Below are 27,225 nucleotides of genomic sequence, written 5' to 3'. Positions count from 1 at the left end.
GCTTCTTCATAAAGTTTCCATTTTATTTAATAGAATTAAAGAGGTTTAATAGTTTGAAACAGTTTGAATAATTTGTCTGAAATCATTTGGTAGTTGGATACCAAGTCATATGCAGGAACAGGCTTTGGATTTGGGCTCTCTGATCAGTTTTCTTGCACATATGTTGAAGCATTAAAAATTGAGAAGCAATGAAGTCCTCACACTTGGGCAAGTCCATCAGTTAACACAGTCAAGTGGGATATTCTGGGCAGAAGCTACAAGAAAAGAGCAAATGGTTACACGGTTGCTGAAACCAGGCACTAAACCTAATTTCTATCTTTGTATCAGGGCAAACATAAAATAACTTAGAGCAGGCACACAAAATATCTTTTCCTACTTACGGGCTGACCGTCAGTTAACCAGCAAGATTCCCTGTAGCACACTCTCCAGCAGCCAAAGATAGATGCATCATCTCCACAGGAATATCAATAGAAAGAGTCTCAATCATATGGAGATGATGACACACTCACATAAATACTTTGGTTCAGAGTTTACCAAAAATCTAAGAACAGAAAGTTATTTATCTGTATATGAAAGACTTTTCAGTAAAAATGGAGAGATAAATAGGTAGATGATGATATTTTTGTAACATTTTTGAAATAAAATTTGTAAGTTAATTCAACATGAAAATAATAAATTATTCTGATATAGAATCTTAAGCCATTGCACTTTTCTCTACAAATGAAAAAAGAAATTGTATCCCAAAGAGGCAGTGATAATTTTCTTGTAAATATTTTTTGAGAGGCTAAAGATGTCATATAAATCTTAACACTAAAATGCAAAATAAAGATGATCAGCAGCAGGAGCAAGAGAAGTCACAGAAGTTCAATTGATGACATTAGCCAGCATCAACTTTTGTCCCAGAATGTATTTCAAATATATATATATATATATATATATATATATATATATATATATATATATATATACCCTATTATATTGAATATCAGGGTAGTATAAAATAGTAATGGTAATAATAAGAAAAAATGGAAGCAGTTTTCTAATTCTTATATGCATGTTCTTGGACATCCATTATTCACTGCATGGAATACTTGCACATACGTTTCTATGCTTCGTGTGGCAGCTAATTGATCCCGACTTGATAGCCTCATTTTGTTAAAAGAGCACTGTTACCACATTGGACTGCCATTCACTTTCCCTTGAGAAAATGAGACAGCTGAATGGGCTTCTCTTGTCTGAAGGTAAATCTGTCTGCTGCTAGCGTACAAATTCAGACTTTCCAGCACTAGGAATATGCTTTCCTCAAATGAAGACAATGTAAGGCATGATTTCTTCTATCACAGACCTTCCATATAGAAGTATGGAGAGTCATTAACCTGTGCAGTTATACACAAGAGGAGAAGCTGGTCAAGCTAATCTTCCCTATTATGTTCCATAGATTATTATCTAAGATGATTTGACACCACAGAGATATGAAAAAATAGAGGTACATGCAATGTGAATGGCCTGTGCTCTATTTATTTTAAGAAACACACTCCTAATTGTGAAGGACAACTCAGATCTTACAGGAAATTTAAAATAAAATAAGTGTAAATGATCGATACATGTGAAAAATATAATAAAGACTAGAGGGCATGAATTAGGATAAATATCAATTCTCTTTTTTATATAAATAAACCACTATTAAAAGCCACTAAAAATTTAAAACATGATAAAGTCCCAGGATCTGTTATATGATGGCACCCTAACACCTCCTCTCTTTAGTGAATAAATATATTTGAGATCACCTTAGTAGTTTTTAAAAATTAACTAAATACTTTAAAATCTTAGCTCTCTCCTTTTTTGTTGGCCCTCTGTTGAAAAAGAAACACTTTGTTATCTATTTTTATTTCATGTATGTAGTTTGCCTAAAATGAAACACTTGGTTATGTATTTTAATATCACATACGTAGTTTTAAAATATTACTTGTCCTTTGTTAATGTACTTAAAAACAATTAAACAAAGAGTAACAACAACTACTTCTACTACATTTCCGTTTCTCATAGATTCTGGAAGTGAAATTCCCATTTTCTATGCCTTGACGCAAAGCTGTCTTTCAATCATGGCTTAACTTTTGTCTATGGATTCTAAGACTAGAGCGATCATTACCCTCACAAGTTCTCAATGTTACATTTTCTATGCATTTTTAATTAAATCAATTTCGTTATTTTTCAGTACTTCTAAAGCATAAATTGATCACAACAGTTTTTAAATTACACTATAACATTACTGTACAGCAACCCTATCAGAAGTGTTTTATTTCTAATAAAGTCATCTATATTCATCTAAATTCTGAGAATCTACAAATGCAGACACATTTATGCTTTATAAACCTTAAGTGTATGTTTTGCTTATTGAAAGCTAATTTTAAGCCCACTGCAGCTAGCTGTTGCCCTGACCTTTAGAGCATTTTATTTTTATTTTTAGATTCTAGGCACTGCTCTGGGCTCAGCCTGACTTGACAGATACTGGGCAAGTTGTTGTTCTTGGCACTTTTCTCAGTGTGTTTAAGACCCAGCAGTAACATCTTTCAGCTTCAGAAAACTCGGCATGAACAGTGGTGCCCATATTTGTACAGGCATATCCAAAAAAAGTTTGCTTTTTAAGAAAGTAACACCAGTGAAGTTTTGAGGGTATTTATAAAACTGCATATGTGCTTAAGTAGAGTAACCTAATGATGTAAGATCTTCATAGAAAAATCATCATCATGATGAATAAAAATGATGAATAATAATTTCTGAATTTCAAGGTTCAAATTGAATAAAAATGTATAAATTCTGTGCTTAAGTCTATCCATTTTTTTCAATTTTCTTTCAGAAATTCTAACTGAGGAAAACAATTTTACATTGACCTTTTAGAGCAATTGCTTTTATCGACATTAAAGTAGAAGGAAAGCTTTCTAAAGCTTTGGTTTAACATGATCCAAAATATTTTTATATATTCTAAGTGTAGTTTAAAATTTTCTTGAATGATACATTAAAAAGTTTGACCTAGTCAAATTATACCTTTATTAATGCCTATAATATGTGAGGGTTCAGAATACACTTCATTAAAATATCAGATTTGTTTCCGTTGTCAGTGTGAAAAAGATATTTTGTGGTAATTCATGCCAAGTTTAATTATACAGACTATTCAGGAGTCAAAGTACATCTGGCAACACTGAGCCCTGATTGCATGTGCTACACGCCAAAGCGGCAGACAATGATAGGTTTTAATGGGTCTCAATCAAGGAGTGCTGGATTTGGAAGAAGTAGGAAGCATTTGCCATGAAAAGAGATTATTTTCCAGCTTGAACAGTGTGCCTTTGAAGAACATATTCCATGTCCAACATCCTTAAATTATTTGGTCGTGAATCCTATCTCATCTCTACTACTTCTGAAGGATAGAAAATCATATGTAGAGATGACAATTTAATTGTATACATGCATGGATATCATGCATATTTATACTTCCAGAAATTATTCTCAGACAATTCTTGTTAAAATGACACACTAAACAAACATTGGAACATTCATACATGACATATAGATAAGAAAAGCATTTATTTCAATTTGTAAATTTATTTTATAATAATTATAGTTTATTAATTAGTTTATAATTTTCTGTATGTTTTGAATATCACTGATACTAAGGTCTAAGATAATATTTACTTTTAAATACTTTTAATGTTCATTTACACTGTGTAAAATACACCTTTCCCTGTTTCTCTAAATTCTCACACTGGGTAGAAGTCACATGATCTGTCATCAAAGGTGCATCTTTGGTGGCTAATGGGCACACTTACTGTTTAATGTGTCACCATGTGAAACAGACTATGTCAAAAAGGCCCATTATGAAACCCAGAGGACAGAAGGGATGGCTGGTGCCATTTGTCCCTTATGCCATGTGTAAACTGACTGAACTGAAGAAGGTTTTTCTGAAGTAACAAAAGACCAAGGAGAGCAGACTGAAGGAGTGTGTTGCTGGTTTTTGTGAATTCCCTTGCAAAAGGACGGGAAGAGGACAGGTAACACAGCAAAAGTCCAGCTCACTTAACATTAATTTATTGCAGGTTTTGTCCTTTCTGTAAGTACTAACTTCAGAATCATGAGAACTGAAACTGGTCTACTTGAGCATTTTTTTTTCTCTTATTTCTCAGAGGTTCAGTACAAACATGTCAGCTTGGTGGGAGCAAGCACTTCAGCTTCAATTGTACCATTATGAGGTTTATGATTGTCTGCCAGTCATGTGCAGGAGTTAACATATTATAACAGCCTCCTGAAACTCAACTTTAACATTTTTAATAAAAAGACTCACACACACACACACACACACACACACACACTCACACACACACACACACACACACACACACACACACATATATATATATATATATATATATATATATATATATATATAGAGAGAGAGAGAGAGAGAGAGAGAGAGAGAGGCCTTTTCTTAAGGAAAAATGAGCCACTGTTCATAGATTGCTTCAGCAAGGCACCATTTACAATCATGTGGAAATCTGAATATCAAAAAGATGAAAATGGTTAAAACACAGTTCATCAAATTTAGAACATTACCAGAAACCATGAAACTGAGTCGAAAAAATTTTACTCCTTTCCTTCTAAAGTCAACACTATTAGGCTATGTATGTGATACAACGAATACAAACAAATGCAATAAAATGAATGAATTACCAAGTCCTGTGCAGCATACTTTGTATTTTGTTGGTGGCTGGTTGCATTCCAGAGACAATTTCTTTCCTTCTCAATGGGAACACTTTAAGCTACATTACTGAAAGAACACATACTGTTTGGTAATCTTCAGGCTGCTTGAATCTTTTATAGCTAAATGGCTTTTCTCCAAAAAAGAATATAAGGTAAGCTGATTGAAGCCATAAGTACATCAAGAATTGGCCTAATTCCATCATTGGAGATCACACCTCAACTTAAGACACTCTACAAATATTGATAGAACCATCTTTGAAGTTTTAAAGATATTAATAGGATAAGATATACTACATAATCTCAAACCAGTGAAAGATGTTAGAAGCCATCAGCATTCAAAAAGTACCCAGGAAACCTGTAATGCCTATCTCCTTGGACTCATGCCATTGGAAACATCAACTTAACTTTAATATTTAGCTAATATAACTCAAATAGATTCATACTCAATAAAAATGTTAAATATCTGATGATTTTAACTTGATATAGATATTAAAATTTCAAAATGTCATTATTTTTATATGCTGATGAAAGACATAGTGATATGTGGGTGGAGCAGTAAGTCCTAAGTAGTTTTTTCAGTACTACGTACACTTACTAGAATAATAGTTACTAGAATCTCCCCTGAGCCTTATGACTTATCTTGCCACCCATTCCTGCCCCAATTAACAGTGACAAGTATGGGTCCATCTCATGAGGCAGGTCTTAACTTAGATCCAATCAGAAAGTAGTTGGCTACACTTATAACATCTGTATCACTATAGACCAGGGGGTTTATCTTGTCAGGTCAGGTATTATTGTAGCTCACTGAGTTTACATCTTTATAGGACTGATCATTTTCAAAACAGTCACTTAATAGCTTAGGGTTTCTTTCCATAGTCTGTTCTTCCAAAAGTCTGTAGATGAAAATGACTTTGCAAGATGTATGGACCTGAAACAACTCCCCCAAGAGCATGGTCACAATGTATATTATCAAATGTTTCTGTAGTGGCATTTCATTTGTATCTTAATAAACAAAGCTTGACTGAAGATCAGAGCTTAAATAAGGCAGACCAAGCAGTGGTAACACACACCTTTAATCCCAGTAGCCACACTTGTTGCCATAGAAACAGGGAAGTACATATGTTTAATCCCTGCCCCAGAGAGAAATATAAAATTGGGGGTTTGGGGAGAGAGCTCTCAGAAACAATTTCCAAGATTCCTGGAGGCAGGATTGCCATTTCGAACTGAGGTCAAGGTAAGAGCCAGTGGCTGGTTGCTTTGCTTTTTGGATCTTCAGGTTGAACCCCAGTTACTCTCTCTAGTTTTTATTAACCATATTTCTTGTTTCTACATTTGTTAGTTCATTTTATAAAAACATAGCATGTGCATAATGTTGCTTACATTGAACTGCTTGTATAGATATCAGGGCAAGATTCTTACTGTCAATGTCCTTAACAATATTGTTCAAATGCATAGTATTATTAGATAAGATTTGAAATGCAGATTAATGACTTGGTTCATTTATGTTTATATAGCAGGCAAAAGAAATTAAAACTATTTACAGAAGTGACCACTTATATCAATGGATGAGAAAACATGGCCCTTAATGAAAAAGTCTGTCATTGACTTAAGAGTCATTCCTTGCTGATTAGCTTTAGACTTAGTGTGAATATTCCCTTTCAACTTCATACAAGAAGGAATTGAAGAAAAGGAGATTGTATTGATTGTCTTAGTTGCAAAACACAATTTTTGATCTAAAATCTAACCAACAATTTAGGCATGTAAAGTGGAAAATGTTAAGTAATCTTACTCCCATCTCAAGGCAGTGACATACAAATTACCCATAATTTTAAAACTTCACTGGACTTCTGTAACCGGACATTTCTCTCTCACCAACCTTTTTCCTAATAACCAACACAGAGGCCTAATATTATTTATAAATGTTTTCTCAATAGCTCAGGTTTATTACTTACTAGCTCTTACATTTTAAGTTAACCCATATTCCTTATTTGTGCTCTGGCACATGGCTGCTCCTTTATTAGCATGGTACATTCATCTGACCCCTCTATGTCTGGATGGTGACTTCTTGACTCTGCTTTTCTCCATCCCATCATCCTTAGAGTGGTTACCCCAACTATACTTCCTGCCTTGCTACTGACCAAATCTTTACAGTTTAAAAGAGGATTATTCTGTAGAAGACTTCCTCTTTACCACTTATACTGTCATCTCACATTGTCAGTTAATGAATTTTTAACTGATTCACTTTGTCTCTATGAAGTAAAAATAATATTCTCAAAGCCAGCCATGATTGGAGCATGCAGTTCTACTACTTACCATTCTCATTTCATTGTCCTTTTATTTTTTAAACCCAGTGGTTATTTATTTAACTCCCATTGGCAATCCCTTTAATTGCTAGGTCCTAATATTGGTGGCTCCATATTTTTCTCATCTCTATGAATTTAAATGTTTTTATAATGTAATTGCAAAGATTACTCAAGGTCTGTTATTATTTTCAAATATTGTATACTGTTCTATTTGTTCATTTATTTAAACTTTGATACTCTGAACAAGTTGCTTTATTTACTCAACTGACTCTGTATATAATGTCTCTCAACCTAAGCACTACTGACATTTGAGACATGTATTTGTTTATTGCCAGAGGCAATCACATGTATTACAGATTCTTCTAGAGCATCTATGGTGATGACAATGAATGTCCCTAATTCAGAATTCAGATAGGAAATAAAAATCTTACTACAGAGGTAAAGGCATTTGTTATAAGGATCAGGGCACTCTAACCAAATGGATTTGACACTGATCTGAATTTTACTTTTGAGAAACATAAGAGCTTGGAAATCTCATTGGCTGTCCTCTGGATTCTGAACCATGTCTCTAACAATAACTTTCTAAAACTATATCATGGTTATTTGAATGAGACTAGCATCCCTAGGCTCTTATATTTGTGTAGGTGAACACAGATGAAGTAATCCCACACTAGTTCAGAATTGAGTATGATAAAAGCTTCTTTATCTAGGGGGCAGATTCAGGGATCTCAGTTCTCTGCATGAGCTGGTAACAAGAACAAAATCCAGCTGCCAAGAGAGAGCTAGCAAGCCAGCATGTGCATTCTTTGGTACTGGAGGCCACACCCAAGGGGGGACCAGCATTTCAAAGGCTATTGCCTGAAGAAGGAGTTTTTCCCAGCATATTTGAATATTTAGATCTAGGTTTTCAAATTCTTTGGGAAGGATTAGGAAGAAAGGCCTTGTTGGAGGAGGTTTGTTACTTAGTGGTAGGCTTTATTTTCAAAAGTCCACGCTTGCGCTCTCTCTCTCTCTTTCTCTTTCTTTGCTGAAAATTTACAGATCGGATTTGGGCTCTTTGCTACTGTTTCAGTGCCATACCTGCCTGCCTGCTGCTATGTCCCCTGACCAAGCCCACCACTGATCATAAACTAACCCTCTGGAACTGTAAAAAAGCCATTAATTCAATGCTTACTTTTATATGTTACCTTGGTCATGGTCTCTCTACACAGAAATAGAACAGCAGCCAAGGGAGTCACCATTGAGATCGTGAAGAAGAAATCATTCTTTTCTCTTCTTTTCAATTCATTTGACCAAACTGTAAACCAAACCATTTGTCTCTATGCATTTTTGTGCCTAATGTCTTTTTAGTAAATGGAAAGTGATGAGTCAGTTTGTAGTTATAAATCTTACCTTGTAAATATTAAAGAAGGCTATTGGCTGACAAAGGCTGAGATGGGATCAATGTTAAGGGGCATACAGGAAAAACAATGTAGATAACTATGTTTACCAGAGAGTTTCCTATAACTGTGCAGTAGCCACAAGCTTATACAGCTAATAATTTATTCCACGAAGATTAAGAGTTTGGAATTTCTGGATTTATCCACACATAAGAAAATAAGGGGACATCTTGGTCATACGGAATAGAACGTTTGTTTTAAATGAGCTGTTCCTAAGAACAGCAACAACAAAAATACTGGATATATTCTACCATAGCTTATTGTCAATATTTTCTCCCACAAATCTAATAGCCTTAAGCATCATAGTTATTAAATCCTTAATCTCTGGTAGAACTAGTTATTCCTGTTTCCCTTAAAATTGTTCATAGTCAATTTAAAAATAACTGGAAAATCAATATAAAATTGATTTTCTTAAGGCTATTATTGCATAACATTTATAAATTAATATAAAACAGCATTGTGTGACATTTAATTTTATTTTCTTATAAATAATCTATGCCTCCATATATTTAGATTGTTTTTCTTCCTTCAATGAAAAGTTATAGAGTTGAACCAGTGTCCTCTGGAAGAGTTGCAAGTGAGCTTAAATAGCTGCTACAGTCATCTTTTATCAGAAGACAAATATTCAGTCATCTCCTGGTCAAACTATTGCTGTTTGCATACTGCCTATTTAATTAGGCAATTAATAAACGCACAGATTTATAAAGTGATTTTAAAGTCTGTTCTGGTTTGAGGACCAGGCATTATGCTACCCTTATTTTAATAAACCACATCCAAAAAAGATGTAACTCACTGATTCCAATAATACCACAGTTCATTGGTAAGCCCATTCACTTGTCATCATAGAACAAGAACCTTTAAGATAATGCCAGGGAGTACTTGTTATTTCCTGATGACCTTCGTGATAGAGATGAAACAAACACAAAGAAAAAGGAAGCTCAACACTAAAGACTCAGCAATTTCTGTCAGGGCCCAAGTAATGCTAGAAGAGAGAAAGTAGGAGTGGGGAGACAAATAAGCAAGACCTCTTTGGGAACACACGGAATATTTTCCCAGCCACTACTCAGATCATTGGAAATCGATTGCTCTGGAACTTCTTGCAAAATGGAATTTTTACCTCTAAAGGAAAGAAGAGTCCCATATTTTAGGAGAGTAGAATCTCCAAAGAAAGATGTCAGAAGTCATGATGCCAACACAACTACATAGCATTATGAGTGGCACTTTGAAAGACACATCACAGAGAACTGTAACAGCAGCATGGAAGGCTGGACACAGAGGATTTTCTAATTCAGAAAGGAGTGCTTACATAGCTCGAATACAATTAATTTGTAAAACACCCAGAAACAAAAAGGGGAAGTTACTGACCCCTGATGCCTCCTAATGCTTTCAATTAAGTGAACAGGAAAAAAAAAAGAGAGATTCTATTTAATCTAATAAAAATCATGAGAACATTCAAATGAGCCAACTAAGTATAAGAATATAGAATAATATATTTTCAAAGTAAAATGAAGGCTTAGTAAAATGTCTTAATTTGAAATGACAGCATAAATAAATCATGAAATGCAAATTAATAGGGAATAATTTAAAAATGAGTATAATTCATAGTCAAGCAAGTTAAAATTTTAGATAAGATTAGCTATTGTGGAACACTAGAAAATATTCATGAAAATCAAAAAGTAATTATACAAGAAATGACTAAGGGGTTCAGATGCCCAACAGTCAGCTTAACTAAATTCAGAATCACACTGGAAACTCCCGCTTTGATGTGTGTACCTTGATAACATGACTCCCCAAAAGTTTAAGAAAGGCAGTAAAACCCGCTCTGAATGTGGATAGCACCATCACATAGGCTAGGTACCAAAAATAAATAAAAATCAGGTAACAAAACCTCCTACATTTATTTTTCTATTTCCTGACTGAAGACTCAATGTGACCAGTTCTCTCCTGTCCTTGCCATCAAGTATTCACACTATCATAAACTTTTCACACTCGGTTCTAAGCTAAAATGAATGCTTACTTCATTAATTTGCACTTCAAGTTTTCACACCAATGATAAAAGTGACTGAAAAGAGATGGTACTAAGGATTGTGGCTATTGCGGTGATAAACTTGACCAGAGGACTTAAGCTGTTGGATCTCAGTTTGTAAGTGGAATCTGTTATAGAAGAAGAATTTGATGTGAAGACCCAGTTTTATAGATGAGTAAATATTTTATCAGGAATTAAGCCAAAAGACAACTGTAGTATATTCTGGTAAAATAAAAAAAATAAATGATCTGGCCATAGTCTGCCAGAGTCCTGGGAACGTTAGAAAAATTGAAGTTGCCTAACTCTTTTGATAGAACTTTAAAGCAAATAGCAGCCAGGCTAGACCACAGTCTTTGTTTACTAAGAGTTACCTAATCATACTGTGTGGAAAAATGATTGTGGGAGAAAGATCTAAAACCTAGGCTGCTTGATAGGCACGGGGTCTTCAGAAGACTTTTGAAGTTGCAAAAAAGGAGGATGCAGAAGGAAAAGCTGTAACTCTTAAAAGTCAACAAACCAAACACATACAAACAAAAACCTGTTTACAACTAAGACAACAAAAAAGATATCTTGACAACAATAAACCATTGTGGAAGGCTCCAATACATGAGAACACAAATTGTTTTGAAAAGATATAATTGGAACTGAAAGTCTCTATGAAGAGGATGCCTGATTATGAATAAAGGCTTAGAGAATTGTAATTGTTTCCCAGTGATCAGCTTCTGTGCTTCACTAGATTCATTTCAACAGTGAAAGAAGGGACAAGGTGACATTTTGATTCATTAGCAAACCCATGGGATACTGGATTTTTGTAGCCATGAGAGATGTAGGCATGGGGGCACTCAAAAAGGTTTGGTTCATGTTTGCAGAAGACTATGCAGGACAGGCAACGGGTGGTCAGGGTATAATATCTGGAAGAAATCCCTTAAAGGACGCTGTATGAGGCTGAAAAAGTGAAGCCTTCAATGAACAATTGAGAATCTATAATCAAAGACTATTAGACTAGAGAACTTGGGATGTCACGTTCACTTTAGCTTAGAAAGTGAACTGCACCTGTTTCTGGTTATGGTGACAAAAACAACCTAGAGAAGATAGGACACACAGAGAAATGAAATGTGATATTCAACTAATACTCTTCATTTTATTCAGTCCAAGGCCTTCCTTTAGTTTGGCCCTTCCCACCTCAATGAACCCAATTTACAAAATCCATCACAACCAGGCTCACCAGCTCATACCTTATGTGGTTTTGGATCATGTCATCTTGACGATCATGACTAACCACCGTACTACCAGACAGACTTACGGAGAGTGATTGACAACAGGGAGGAGGGGGGAAGGCATATTGCGGGTTGACATTTTGACTGCAAGCGTTTGAAGTAAAAGAACTGAGTGATTCAATACAGAAAGTAAACAGACTATGCATATTGGAACATTAAATAATATAGAATACCAGAAAGTGATTTCGAGGAAGAACTAATCTTGTTTGATGGTTTAAGCTTAATAGCAATTCAGTAAATAACAAACATTATGCCAATGTTGTTTGCTTTGACACCACAAGGTGACAAAATTTTAAAAAGATTACTTCTATTGTCAGGGTATTATTTTCAAGTAATGGTAGGTAGAAAGGACTAATTTTAAGCAATCATTAACTTAGATACATCCCCTGGGAAATTTTCTCAAAAGGTTCACTCCACATAATGTGTATTCTTTGTAAAATGTGGCGTAAATCATGAAGTAGTGATAATAGAGGGCCCCAGATCAAAACTTGAACGATTTTTAAACCATTTTGGATGATATTGAGTCAATTTCATCTTCTTGCCCAAAGACTAAATTAACCTACTTAATTCTCATTTGTTGCATTGCCAGACTCTCTTGTTACAGTTACCCCATAATTAATACTGGGAAGCATCTAATGAGGTTCTGCTGGAAGGGATCCTTAAGCATTCTCCCAATCAAATTACTTGAAGATATTCAGCTTAGTGTACTGTTAGTGGCTCCATTTCTTTGAGCCTTCATGGAGAATGAAGAAAGCACAGGCAACATTACCAGATATGCGAGGTAAAGACAGAACGGGACACAAGGTGTCCTAGTTTTACTGAAGCACATGCTTAGCCAGCCTGCTAATCTCGCTAGCTGTCCAGCAGAGAGCATGTGGGTTGGTGTAAAGAATTAAAGGTGACTGACTTACTTCCTTTAACATGGACTATAAATGAAGGTATGGACTTATTTTGCTCAAGAATGATGTGATTTTATCACTGTTTTCTGTAACTTTGAAATTTAGATTTTCACTGATACCAAGAGAATGATAAAAAGAAGAATCAATTTATTAAAATAGAAATCTGAAGATTAACAAGCCAGGAGGAACAAAGGGAGTAAGAAAATTGAAAAGCTAGTTGCACACTCAGCAGATGCACCTAATGTCATAGTAAGAAAAATAGGAGTGATATTGTTCGTGTGTACCTATGCTAATTTCTCTCTGATGTGGTTGTTTAATTCGTATTTACCTTCAAGTTAAACTATTATTTGTAAAGAGAAGCTGCTCTCTTGTGGTCCAACCACCCAGATCCAAATAATCACAAAGAATCAGTATTAATTACATTACTGTTTGGCCTATGAGCACAGGCTTCTTATTAACCAACTCTTACATCTTAAATAAATTCATTTCTATTATTTCCTATTTTACCATGAGAATATGGCATACCCAGTAAGGTTTCAGAGAGCATATTTCTCCTTCAACAGCAACATGGTATCTTCTTGACTCCACCTACTCCCTCTCTATACCTCTGTTTGGATTTCCTGCCTGGCTTTACTCTGCTAAGCCATTGGTTGAAACAGCTTCTTTATTAAGCAATGGCAATAAAAACACATTCATAGCAAACAGAGGGGAATCCCCACATCATCTCCTATTTTCTGTCTAAATAAAAATGAAGGTTTTATCTTTAACATAGGAAAATTACATATACAAAAGAGTTATCAGCCAAAAATTATAGTTACAATATTTAGTCCATTTGCTATTTGGCAAATCAAAGAAAATACTCTACCATCTATCCTATCTTTGTGAGTCTAAAGTTTTATATTAAATTTATCTTTTTTCATAACTAAGGAAAAGTATAATTGTCTTCAACTCCATCAAAGACCCCAGAACGATATAATATTACCTAAGAAAACAGGAAGTGCATTTTAAACAACTTCCAAACTTCTAGAAATGACAGAGGCATCTCACTGCCTAGATAGTCATACAAAATTCTTCTAGAACATCAGGGCATCCATCTTTAGCCTACAGGCCTACAGTATCTGACAGACTTCTCCCTGAAGCAGGAAGTTTGAAGATCTGTTCTGCCTTGTACTAAGTTCATCAGTTGCTTTCTTCTGTGTCCTGCAGAATGTCTGGCAGTTTCTTCTGTGAAGCAGGAACCTGAATGACTGCCTTACCTTCTTTAGGTAAATTCAGCAGTCACTTTTATGTGGGTCCTGTATGTCCAGTTCATACAGCATACCATCAAGCAGTCTAGGCAAGAACAGTTTCTTCCCCAAATGGCAAGTCTTGCCATATTGACGACAGATTATATAACAAGTTTCTTTGATGCCCATCAACCTCTCTTAAGTAATTGCTCCTGCCAGAAGCAGACATGTCTCACTATCAAGAAAAGTCAAGTTCTTAAAACCTTTTAAATGCCATTTTCCATAGGCCTTTGACATGTTGAAGATTATCTAATCTAACTTAAATATATCTCTGTATAACTAGAAAACTTAACTAACATGACTACAAGTTTGACTATTATAAACTACTATTTATCTGTAATTTTTAATTATACATTTTTAAATGAGCTGCACAAACAAAATATCGTAAATAAGAGCAGAAATATATGTACACAGCGTAACAAAATGAACCATAAATTTGTATCAATAGACCAAGACTTGCATCATTTAGGAAAGTAACAGGAATAGGTTTCATGATCTGTGTAGCCATAGGCTCTTGACCTCTAATAGTGACTGGTAGGCGCTTTATCTCGTAGAGCACTGTTTGGACCCAATTATAAAGTGACTGGTTACTAAAGTGATGTTCATGTCACTATTGCACCCGTTGGCTGATCATATCAGATAAGTGACAGCAATACTTCACTGGTTTCACAGCTGGATAACACTGGAGATTAATTTTGCCCTCTGGTACTATTTATAGAACCATCTAGCACTATTAGTAAGTGACTACGGAATTCTTAATCTTAAGGGGCCATCTATACTACATTCCTCTTACAAAGGATCAGGAATCATGGGAGAAGACAGAAGAGGAAGGATAGGGATGTAAGTTTCTTTTGGACATATCAGGGAGGCTGCACATACAAACTCACAGTGACTGTGAAAGCAGGCCCTAGGCCTGTGCAAGCTCAAGCCAGACCAAATCTCAACATGGAGATATGAAATAGGTATGAAGTGCCACCTGTAGCTAAAGAGCTATTGATTTAAAAAAAAAATCGCTGCTGGGAAAGAGAGTTAGTTTTTTCCAGGACTGTCATCCCCAGTAGGTTAACTGCTTTCCATTGGAAAGCTACATGTATATCAAAGAATATATGGGCATCACAAATCAGATGTTGTAAAAGGAGCAGCGGGCTGCGTTCCTGGCACCCGGCTGCCTGACTGCCTGACTAGCTTAGATCCTGAAATAACAACACACAAATTATATTCATTTAAACACTGCCTGGCCCATTAGTTCTAGCCTCTTATTGGCTAACTCTCACATATTGATTCAGCCCATTTCTAATAATCTGTATCGCCACTTCACTGTGGCTTACCAGCATGACTCTAACCAGCGTCCATCTCAGAGAGGAGAGCCATGGCGTCTGCCTGACTCTTCTTTCTTTCTCCCAGCATTCTGTTCTGTCTCCCCACCTATATAAGTTTCTGCCCTATCAAAAGGCCTAGATAGTTTCTTTATTTGACCACAATGAAAGCAACACAAAGAAAGAAGACGCTCCTACACCAATCAGACGTTAGGAGTGTAAAATAATTGAAAAGGACAAAAATGAGAGAATTCAAAGTTCTGTGTGAAGAGAAGCCATGTGATCTAGGGGAGCTAGGGGAGAGCATTAATATGATCAAAATACATTCATGATGTTTTCAAAGAGTTAATAAAAATATGTATAAAGTCATAGACTACCATGCCTTGCTTTGTCTAAGGTTTGCAAAACTCTCATTCTATTTCCTTATTGCACACACCCTCTTTTATTCTCTCTCCCAATTTTTTTCTCTTCTTCTTCCTCCCCTCTGGTTCATCAATAACTAATCATGTATTATTTGAAATATTAAAACACTAAAAGACTTGATTCTTTCTTAAGTTATATCATATTTTAAGCTATATCATAATCCTAGGTTAATGTTAAATGTTAGATACTAAGAAAACCATAGACGTATCACAATAGCTACTTAATAATCATTATGCAGTTTAAAGTCTTATAGATTTTATTTTGCAGGAGGAACTCAGTTTCCTAGATACTTATTGTGCCACACTTTCATTTTTAAACAGGCAATCTCTTCAAAAATCTCCTGATTTCTGATTCTGTCTCTTAATTTGTGGCACATCCCGTTTTCTCACAATTAGTGACCCTAAGTATTGGAACTTCTTCTGCAAGCATCACAGCATGTTTTTCCCAATTTCTCTCTGGCACCCTAGTCTCCTGCTGCAGCTGCTGTTAATATCTCCTGCAGTAGTGCTGTGGGGTTCCAAATCCCCTACTCTATGTGTCTGCATTATACAACAAGGAAGGAAACTTTGTTTTCATCAATACTCAATGATTACTTCTGAATCTCAGCAGGTAGATTTATTAAATAAGCTTTTCCTAATGAGAATAAGATATTGCATGGCATTCTGGTAGTCAAGCTAATTAAATTAAATAACCTCCACATACGTACAGAAGAATATTTCCTTGGTATAAACCCTAAAAACAAAACATTTAATCTTCTTTCCAGGAATGTATTCAATGATGTAAAGCAAGTTAAACAAAACATTTCTCTAATAAAATACTACCATTTTATTCATGCAAGGAGATTGTCACACTATCTATAATCTTATGATTAAAGAGCTTGAGCTATTTCATCAGGACTATGCTTGAGCATTTACCTTCTCCCAATGTGCACACTTTCTACTACACAGCTGAGAAAAATTATACAAATGCTTACTACCTATTAAAATATGTAGTTAGACAATATCAAAATAAGAATTATATCACCCTTGTTAGAGCTACATCTTTTGATCACTCTAGACTTCAGATTAGGCACATTTCTTTGTGATCTTCAAATGAATATACAGATTTATGTTCTTATCTCTATCTGCACATTGAATTGATAATTGTCAATATGTTAATGATTTACTGTGAAGTTAAAACTTGAAATGGTGATTTTAGGAAACAAAAAAAAATGGGAGAAATAAAATATTATATTTGGCCTTGCAGTAACTACTGTGGTTAGATTTCTAGAAGATATAAACTGGAAAATGAAAATAACTGATAAGATGTGAATATTTGTGTGCAAGATTTTGAAGGAATTGTCACAGTAAAACTTTACGCTGTGACAGAGAAATAATGCAGTGGCAGTTTTAGGGCTCAGTCAAAGAAATCAAGAAGAGTATTAGGTACGTAGTTTAGTGGAAGACCACCTGCCTGTCATATATGAGGCAAAACCTACAACCACACCTGTAATACACTAGCATAACCTCTAACTGGACTCATGAAGTCTCCTTAATGTGACTACCTAAACATGAGCAGAACATGCACATCACAACAGATATGCCCAAGTGGACAAGGAAATGCCCATTAGACCTCAACCACACATAAAGATGGAGGGGCAATAAGAAATGCTAACAGTAGGAGAAATAGCCTTCTCAGGAAAGAGTACACCAATTGGTTACCCAATACCAAATACTGAGCCCCAAAACATACATACAAGCGACATTATGCCAAAAGAACAGGTTATATTTAGAAATTTATATGTATATATGTTGGTGGTGGTTGTTTTTCTTTAAATATTTGCTCTCACTCTTTAGGGGCCCACCACCCAGCTCCCAAATAAATCATTCATGGTGGCTTATTCTTAATTATAAAAGCCTAACCTTAGCTTGGCTTGTTTCTAGCCAGTTTTTCATTAACTTAAATTATCCTGACTACATTTTACTATGGGATTTTTCCTTTTCCTACTTCTGTATACTTACTTTGACTCTTACTCCATGCCTGGCAGGGTGGCTGGACTCAGACATCTGCCTCTCCTTGTTCTCTCTTCTTGCTCCTACCTCTCTTCCAGATTTTTTCTTTTATTTATTCTCTCTGCATGACAAACCCTCCTAGTCTTTCTCCTTTCTCACTATTGGCTGTTCAGCTCTTTAGTAGACATAAGGTGTTTTAGACAAGCAAAGAATCACAGCTTCACAGAGTTAAACAAATGCAACATAAACAGAAGCAACACACCTTACGATGCTAAACAAATGTTCCAGAGAATAAACAAATTTAACACATCTCAAAGTAACAGTCTACAGCATACATACATGTTGTATGTATGAGTAGGGGAAAAAGAGGCCTTGAATTTGAAAATGAGCCATAAAATACATAATAGTAATTAAAGTATGGAACAGGAATGGAGAAATAATGTAATTGTATTATAATTTCAAAGATAATAAAAATGCTAAAAATAAAACAAAGCTATATCAAATACAATAATGAAATAATGGTTGTCACTCAGCTTAGAAACCTTAACAGTGTACACACAATCTATTCTATCATAGTAACTGGAGTACTGCCTGGGATAATGACAGCAAAATTAGTGAAGAGAATGACAATGAGACTGGCAATAACAACATCCAAATATTAACAGTAAAATGTAACAGATACAGATCAAAGCTATAGAGGGCTACTTTGCTACAGGTTATTGGGACAATGCTTTAGAGGCTTAGATACTGAATAGTTACACAATGAGTCTGTAGGATGAGCATGCGAGGTCATTGCCAAAAAAAAAAGGACTGTAGAAAAAAAACAACCCCAAGACTTCCATGTTAAAAAGAGGCATGCTATGAACTACAAAGTGACTGCTGTTTTAAAACATGTTGTGAAGACAATGAGTTTAACAAAACAATCCACATGACTGTGTATGTTTAAGTGTGTGTGTCTGTGGGAGTGATTAAGTGTGTGAGCATGTGCATGTGTGAGTATGCACGCACAAAGCTACAGATGAGAGTTATAATCCCAGCTGTGGTCCCAGGATGTTTGTGGGTTTTATGTGCATCAGAACCAGGGCATGCCAGATGGAGATTTCTCAAATTCTTGTACAATCAGATAAGCAGTAATAGAACAAGAAGACTTTGTTCCCAATGATCCCGACAGAGATACTGTCGCAGTCTCTGAACACCTCAGAGAATGAGGATTAGTAATGTTGCAGAATGCTTGCTATTTCAGCTGAGGAAGGGAAGAGAGAGAGAAAAATAACATAAAACATGTGTCCCCAAAGACACATGGTTAATTCAGAGGGGGTAAAAAGCAAGAAAGGGAAATTTAGAATTATTCCAATGGTATGCTCATAGAGACTAAAAACATTCTTGTATCCATATTGAACTGTAAATAGTTTATGAATAAATAAAATAATTCACAAATCATGGCTATCAACTTAAAATAACTAGAAAGATAATCAATCATCTAGAAAATTGGAAGGGAATGAAAATGCAGAACATGAAATAAAAAAATAGTTTATAAACTATTTTATAAACTATAAGTTTATAAAAAAAAAGAAGCTCTAGGAACTTTCTAAGGTTTGTGAGCTGTGGACACACTCTAACCTGTTGACCGGCCTGTGAGTCACCGTGGAGCTCCAAAATTCAACTAGGCTGGCAGTGGAGTTTCCAGTATTACCCTTGTCTTTGAGGCATCTATCTGCCTGTAAGTAAACCCTCACACATATGCATGTAAGCAATACCAATGAACTTATCTTCCCAAGCAGAAAAGAAAAGCAAAATAGAGAAACGGGTGAAATTCAAACTAAGGGAAAAATAAAATGCCTAAAGAAATAAGGAAGGAAAATTGCCAGAAAAAAAAGAGTCAGCAGCCAAGAAAAGAATTAGAAATAATGAGATAAAATAACAGTCCAATCCTTACAAGGACAAAAAAATTTCAGGATCTCAGTCTTAGGAATTGAATAAAATAACCTAGGCCTGCTAGGTACTTCACTGCTAAGTTTAAATTTTGAGTAAGAATAACACATTAAGAGGCCTTTCTACCTATATTTTTCATTGAATACTTACTACTTACTAAAAAAAAATAACCATACAGAGCCCATGCAAAAAAAAAAAAGTATCAGAAAAGAGAACGTTGGAAAATATGTTGGCAGACAGGAAAGCTACCTGGTAGATTAGTTAAAAATATACACTTTCACAACACCAAAGCTTAATAATTGCAAGTAGCAATCACTTTTGTAAATGGAAAAAGGTTTTATGTCTGTGAGAAATTTGAAAATAATACATTGAAAACTGAAAAAAATGGGTATCCTGGGATCTTTTGGTGATGAAATGAAACAGGAACTTAACAGTTTATTAACTGGAAGAACAGTAAGTGAAAACACAAAAACCAAAGCTTTGAAGATAAACAGGCAAACAGAACAGGATTCCTTTAATCATTCAGTCTACTGAACTTGCTTACAGGAATATCGCAAGTTATTTTTAGAAACATGGGCAACACAAAGGCCACTGCATCTCTATGAAGCCATCCCCACTGGGGTAGCAATTCCTTAAAGCAGCACCTGTGCCACTTCCTGCACAACTTTCAGTCAACTCCACCAAAAATGTCTTCTCTCTCCCCAGTTACTTACAACAAGTGTATCCTGGGAGAGGGGCTTCTCTGGGCTTCCTGAGTCTGGTTTATTTTATGAACGTCTAGAGGATTATAAGCCTCCATTCTTTCTTTCTTCAGAAGGAAACATTTAAATTATGAAAAAGCAGTTCATAATGCTGGGGAAAAAAATCTGTATTCCTTCATACCCCTATAATCTTGCAGTTGATGGCAGACAAGGGTTTAAGGACACAGATCTAATTTCTCAGATTAGCTGGGTTTTTGTTTGCATTCGTTTTGTGTTTGTTTGTTTTTCGAGACGGGGTTTCTCTCTAGCTTTGGTCCTTGTCCTGGAACTGGCTCTTGTAGACCAGACTGGCCTAGAATTCACAGAGATTCATCTGCCTCTGCCTCCCATGTGCTGGGATTAAAGGCATATCCCACCATTGTCCAGCTGCATAACACTTCCAAGATAATGGTGAGTGCTCTCAATCTCCCTCCCTTCCCCTTTTCCCTGCCCCCCATTACTGTTACTAACTGATAGCTTATACTGCTGTCTTAGGCTTTAAATTTAATCTACATGTACTGAGCCATATTTTTCAGATACTTTGTGCCCGTATACTTTAATATTTCTCTTTCAGTTTGTAGGGCATTAATAGAGACCTCAAAAGATCATCTTTATCCTTCTATATTTTGAAAATATTGTTTTCACAATATACGATTCATTGTCTCACTTATGTTTGTATATGAATCAAAGAGAGGGAAAGGCAAAAAGAAAGGGAGGTATATGGCTATTTATGAATGCACTGGCAGTATTTAATTGCTTTAATGAAATATTTCCATTCAAATTACCAGTCTCTGGTGTAGGAGTATGGGTCAGTGGCAAAGCACGTGCATAGAATGTGTGAATTGCCCCTGGTTTGTTCAGTATGAAGATCATGAGCTGTATTAATTTGAATCCTATTCATCACTCTGGCAGGCTCTGCTATACTGGTCCACTGTACTAACTCTTAAGGAATTGGGTGGAACTAGAAGCTAATCTGTGATTTGTGAAAATTGTTTTAATGCATTTGTTGTCACAACCATGCCACTCCCTATTGCTGAGTATATGTTTTTATCATTGGTACAGTGAATTAACCTGATGATGATGATAATAATAATAATAATAAATGAAGATGGGATGACAGCAGCGTTTGAAATACCTGTGGCAGTGAGAAGGTAAGGTGATTGGAAAGCTTTCTGGGGCATCTGTGTCAGGAAGCAGAGGCCATAACTGAAAATAGTCAAAGATGAGGCATCTGTGTTTAGTCACTGGAGGAGTTCTAGAAAGCTAAGTTTTAATGACATAAGGTGGGTTCTGATATGCTGGGCACAAGAGTTGTACCACCAACTCTGTAAGGTTCAAACTTCTCCATACCCACAGCCTGAGAGCTGAAACTCTAGACACACAAAGAGCTGAGAAGCAGCTTTGGAACCTGCTCATTATTGCCATCTGGATAAAACAAAAGGAACCCACCCAGCAAAATTTCAAATGCCTAGAATACACTGCTGTGGGACTTGTCTCTTGTACTGATTTAATAAAATGCTGATTGGCCATTAGCCAGGAAGGAAGTATAGGCAGGGCAACCAGAACAGGAGAGTTCTGGGAAGAGGAAAAGTTCAGTCTGCAGTCATCACTCAGACTAAGAGGAAGCAAGATGAGAATGACTCACTGATAAAAAGGTACCAAGCTACATGGCTAACACCGACAAGTTAATGTAAGATGTAAGAGTTAATTAATAAGAAAGTCTGACTGAAAAGGTCAATGAGTATATAATTAATATAGGCCTCTGTGTGTTTCTTTGGGACTGAACAACTGTGGGACCTGGTAGGACAGAAACCTCTGTCAACAATACAGTTAAGGAATTTTTCAACATCCCCTTAGTCATAAGGAAATCGAAATCAAAATGACTCTGAGATACCATCTCACACCTGTAAGAATGGCTAAGATCAAAAACATTGATGACAACTTATGCTGGCAAAGATATGGAGTAAGGGGAACACTCCTCCATTGCTGGTTGGAATGCAAATGTGTTCAGCCACTTTGGAAATGAGTATGATAGTTTCTTAGAAATTTGGGAATCAATCTACCTCAAGACCCTGAATACCTCTCTGCAGCATATAACCAAAGGATGCACAATCATACCACAAGGACATTTGCTCAACTATATTCACAGAAGCATTATACATAATAGCCAGAACTTGAAAACAACCTAAATGCCCCTACACCAAAAAATGGATAAAGAAGAGTGGTATATTTAAACAACTGAGTATTATTCAGTGGTTAAAAAATAATGGCATCTTGAAATTTGTAGGCAAATGGATGGAACTAAAAAAAAAAATCCTGAGTGATGTAAACCAGACCCAGAAACATAGTATGCACTCACTCATAAATGGCTATTAGCCATAATGAAAGGATAACCAGGCTACAACCCAGAACCCCTTAGACACTAAATATCAAGGACGACCCTAAGAGACAAAATGAGTGTCCCTAGGAAGGGGAAATAGATAATATCTTCTGAGTAAATTGGGAGCATGGACGTCAGGAAGGGGTAAAGGAGAGGGAGTGATAATTTGAGGAAACTGGATGGTTGAGTTGTGGGAGGGACAGAGAGAGAACAAGGACAGTGATATCTTGATAGAGGGAGCCATTATGTAATTAGGAAGAAGCCTGGGTTAGGGAAATTCTAATACTACTACTATTCCTACTACTATTACTACTACTACTGCTGCTAATGATGGTGATGGTAATGATGATGATGATGATAATAATAATAATAATAATAATAATAATAATAATAATAATAATAATAAAAGAGGGGATTACAGCAGTACTTGTAATACCAGTAGTGATGAGAAGGTGACTGGATTTTATTGCAAGCTTGTGGTTCCACATTTCTTTCTTTTATTTAGTCTTTCTGCATTCCCAGCCCTACACCTGAGCCCAAGATATACAATCATTCTCAGCTTTTCATGGAACTCAAAGAGGATAGCCTTCAACTTGCCTGAATCTACTGTTTTCTTGTGTACCTCATCTTTCACAGGCAAATATACACAAAGAAGTATAAATTCAATGATGGTGAACATAACTACAAAGAATAGGTGTGAAGAGAAAAAAAGATAAAAAAATGTAATATGAATATTCTTCTAACACCCAACTGATATAGACACATCAAAATTTTAATTTAAAACAATTCAAGTGATTATTTTACCATGACTTATGTTTAATTTTATTGGTAGATAATAATACAAATTTCAAGGACATATATTCTCAAAGTTCATGTGAAGAAAAATAATTCTCAGGTTAGGTGTACCCTTCCATGGGAAATGGTTCTCTTCCCTCTTTGATCATGAACACTCCATGTAGGCTTGTGTGTGTATGTGTGTGTGTCTGTTTACTCAGGAAATCATATCAAACAAGAAATATATATTAGCATATATTTTTCAAATATATTTTTTCCACATTATACTTCAAATTTCCCTTCAGATTTAACATTTTCTAAATTATTTTTTTTGTATAAAGCACTGCTTCTTTATGTCATCCTGCTATTCTAAACTAGATCTCATTACACATGCAAATGCAGAGTTTTATGTGTTGTTTTACTATTGACCATTATCTGTATGTCTGCCTGTGTGCATGCATGCTCATATATATTCAGATACATGTGTGTATGGGTGTACGTGCTGCTTGGGTCTACTCTTCTGGTGCCATCTACAATGGCTTTAATATAAGCCCTCTTTGACTTGCAATTTGCCAAAAGGCATTCCTGGTAGCTAAGGAGCTCCAAGAAGATTCCTCTAATTGTATTAATATACCTATATGGTTGGCTTTTTTTCCCCAAGAGTTCCAGAGACTAAAGTCAAGCACTTTACTGACTGTGCCCTATTTTAATTCTTAGTCATCACAGTCTGTTCACCTTCTCCTGGGGAGTAGCCCCACAGTTCTGAGTGTAGCTCTCACAATTGCTATCTTTTATTTTGTTTACATGGAATCTGAATTTGGAAAGATAATGATTGTAACATGAAAAGGCCGGGCCTGCTTGTTTGTGTTTCTGTCCTGCCCGTCCCCTCAGCTGTTTAGTCCCAGAGAAAAATCACACAAAGGACTCCGTAAGTTATAAAGCTGATTGGCCCATTAGGTCAGGCTACTTATTAGCTAACTCTCACATCTTGATTAATCCATTTTTCTGATCTATGTTAGCCATGTGGCTCAGTACCTTTTTCAGTGGGGCAGCTCACATCCTACTGCTTCAGTGATCTGGATAGGAGTGGGAGGAATCAGCTTCCTCCTCCCCAGAATTCTCCTGCTCTCCTTGCATCATTTCCACTTCCTGTCTGGTTTCCCCACCTACACCTCCTGCCTGGCCAATCTGCGTTTATTTAAAACATGATTGACAGAATACAGACAATTTTCCCGCACCACTAATGATGACATGTTATCTGGCAGACATTCTTCGCTTGCCAGCTATCAAAGGGCTGCTTAGTTTGAGATATGCTTAGTTCTTTCTGATCTACTTATCCCTAAGCACAACAATATCTTCTACTATAAAACACATGAAAAATACAGTGAGAGGTACTGGATTTTAAATATTATTCCTCATTTAAAGGTTGTTTATATAAACTAAAGGGATGGCTATGTAGCTTAGCTGGTAAAGTGTTTGACTAGCATCAACAAATCTCTGAGTTCAATCCTTAGTATTACATACGGCAGGACTGGGTGGAAAAGAGGACAGAAAGTTCATTTCTAGCTACAAAGCAACTCTGAGGCAAGCCTGGGCTACATGAGATCCTCTCTTGAGATACCTTAATTTGGGGACAATGCGCTAGTGAAGGCACTTGTTGCTAAGCCTGAAAGCCCAAGTTAAATCCCTGGAGTCTACAAAGTGGTAGAAACAAGAGACCCCTGAAATGGTTCTCTGTTCTCCACGATTCCACCATGGGATTGCCTACACAAAGGACAAACACAAACTAAAATGAAATGTTGAAAAAGTACAAATATTAATTTAAATGATTTACAAATGAAGGTGACATTTATTTATATGCTAGATTTCAGAATTACATCATCAGAAACAAACCAAATGAAGCACACAAACCAAAGTAAGTCACTGAATGCTTCAATCCTGTTTCCAACAGCATAATTTACATAATCTTAGCATCATGCCACATATCTAGATTTAATAGTCTCCTACTAACACCATTATTTACGAATAGAGAAATAGTTATTTGCCCGATCATAAAACATTTACACATAATAGATGAATATACTATAAGAATGATGAGAAATAGACTTATAAAGAAGTTCTCATCATTCTGTTTATTAGAGACATGACTTGGAACAATTCATGTGTTCTGTGAGATTTACTTCTCCATCTTCACAATGGGGGCTGATTGCAATAACAGTTCGTCACGATTGCTGCATCTATCACAGAAAGTTCTCTGTGTATTTGTTTCAAACTGTTAGATAATTTAATTAACATTAGAGAGGTCATATTCTAATGTGCACAACATCCACAATCTTTTGCATGTCCACTTAGACGTAGGAGAGAGAGAAGTCATTCACTAATCATAAGGTTATTATAAAACCATCTTGTTTATCATTCAAAAGAGACAAACGTTAATCAGTCAATTAAAAATGCCACAAATTGAGAATTGCAACACGTTCCTTCTGAGCTCAGGATGTGTGGAATAAAGGGAAAGCAGGGTGAGCTAGATGACCAGAAATAATGATAATTAAACTTATAGATCTCTGTTGGATACCTATTATCTGTATGCATGTAAGGACATAAAAATATGTCTATCGGATTTAATTTATACTTATTAAAATAGAATCAAAGTAAAACATACACTCAAGTTGTATTTTATGGTCTGAATATGAATCCAACCGCTCCTGGCTCATGACTGCTAGTGGTGTTTGAGAAGAAACCATATATGCTGAGTGTGGGTCAAACGTTTGTGACTTAATGCATTACCCCTTGAGCATCGCCAAATCATGCCTAAACGCTTTGCTTCCTGATAGTCATGAGGTGATTGGTCTTGGTGTTTTCCTTCCGATGCCACCTTGATCTGCCTCACCAGGAGCATAAGTAATAGAGTCAAGTCAGCAAGAATAGAACCTTCTAAAACCTAGTGTCTAGATGGATCCTCCCTGATCTTCCTGTCTCCGTTTTGAAACTTGGAACTAAAGAGTTTTATTTTCACTGAGTTATCTGGAGGGCACATATATCAGTGTGACTGCTCCCTTGCTACCTCGTCTGCTGGGCATAGGGAATATTATGAAGCACATAATGGAAAGAACTATTTCCATCTCCATCATCATAAAAAAAGTTGAAGAGAAAACTCAATGAAGGGGGCAATGGAGTTTCCAGAGTAAAAGGAGGCCCGTATTTCATCTAATACATAACCAAAGGAGTATAAAAGAGGGTAAGTGTCAAAGTGGGTACCACCCCAGCACACACACCTGTGGTCCAGGTTGGCCCCAGTCCCGGAAACTTCCAGATCACTATGTCCTGGCCTTTTGTGCCTGCTGACTGAGAAGCATGTAGATCCTCTCTTTGATCCACTCTCGACTGTAAGGCTTGTAGGTCTGGGTGTCTTCTCGGAACACCAGGCAGCTGAGGTTCACCATACGGTCAATAAACTCAAACAACTGACCGACCCCATACGTGATGGACTGGCAGAGAGGGTTCATCCGCTTCAGGTGTTCTTCGTACATCTTACAGATGCCTTCCATGCATTCATTCACGGATTCGTACTCGGCATAAGTTCGGCCTTCCGGCCTCTGAGTAGCCTGCACCAGCAGCTTGATGGGAGTCATCGCAAGCCAGTCCGGTCTGTTGTGGGGGCTGCACCGTGTTAGCACAAGCTCGGCG

At 36.1% G+C, this 27,225-nt stretch overlaps 1 pseudogene across 1 annotated transcript; it reads right to left on the bottom strand.

Moving 5' to 3' along the window:
* Positions 1 to 2: 2 nt before the first annotated feature.
* On the bottom strand, positions 3 to 27,225 carry LOC125394108 (enhancer of rudimentary homolog pseudogene; annotated as a pseudogene). The gene is made up of 2 exons (XR_014999249.2): positions 26,814 to 27,225; positions 3 to 254 (listed from the first exon to the last, which is right to left on the bottom strand). The product of XR_014999249.2 is annotated as an enhancer of rudimentary homolog pseudogene (transcript).

This window comes from Myodes glareolus, chromosome 20, assembly GCF_982192425.1.
Source record: "Myodes glareolus chromosome 20, mMyoGla1.1, whole genome shotgun sequence".
Lineage (NCBI taxonomy): Eukaryota > Metazoa > Chordata > Mammalia > Rodentia > Cricetidae > Myodes > Myodes glareolus.
The sequence above is the reverse complement of the archived record's forward strand: the minus strand, read 5'-3'. Positions and strand labels throughout refer to the sequence as shown.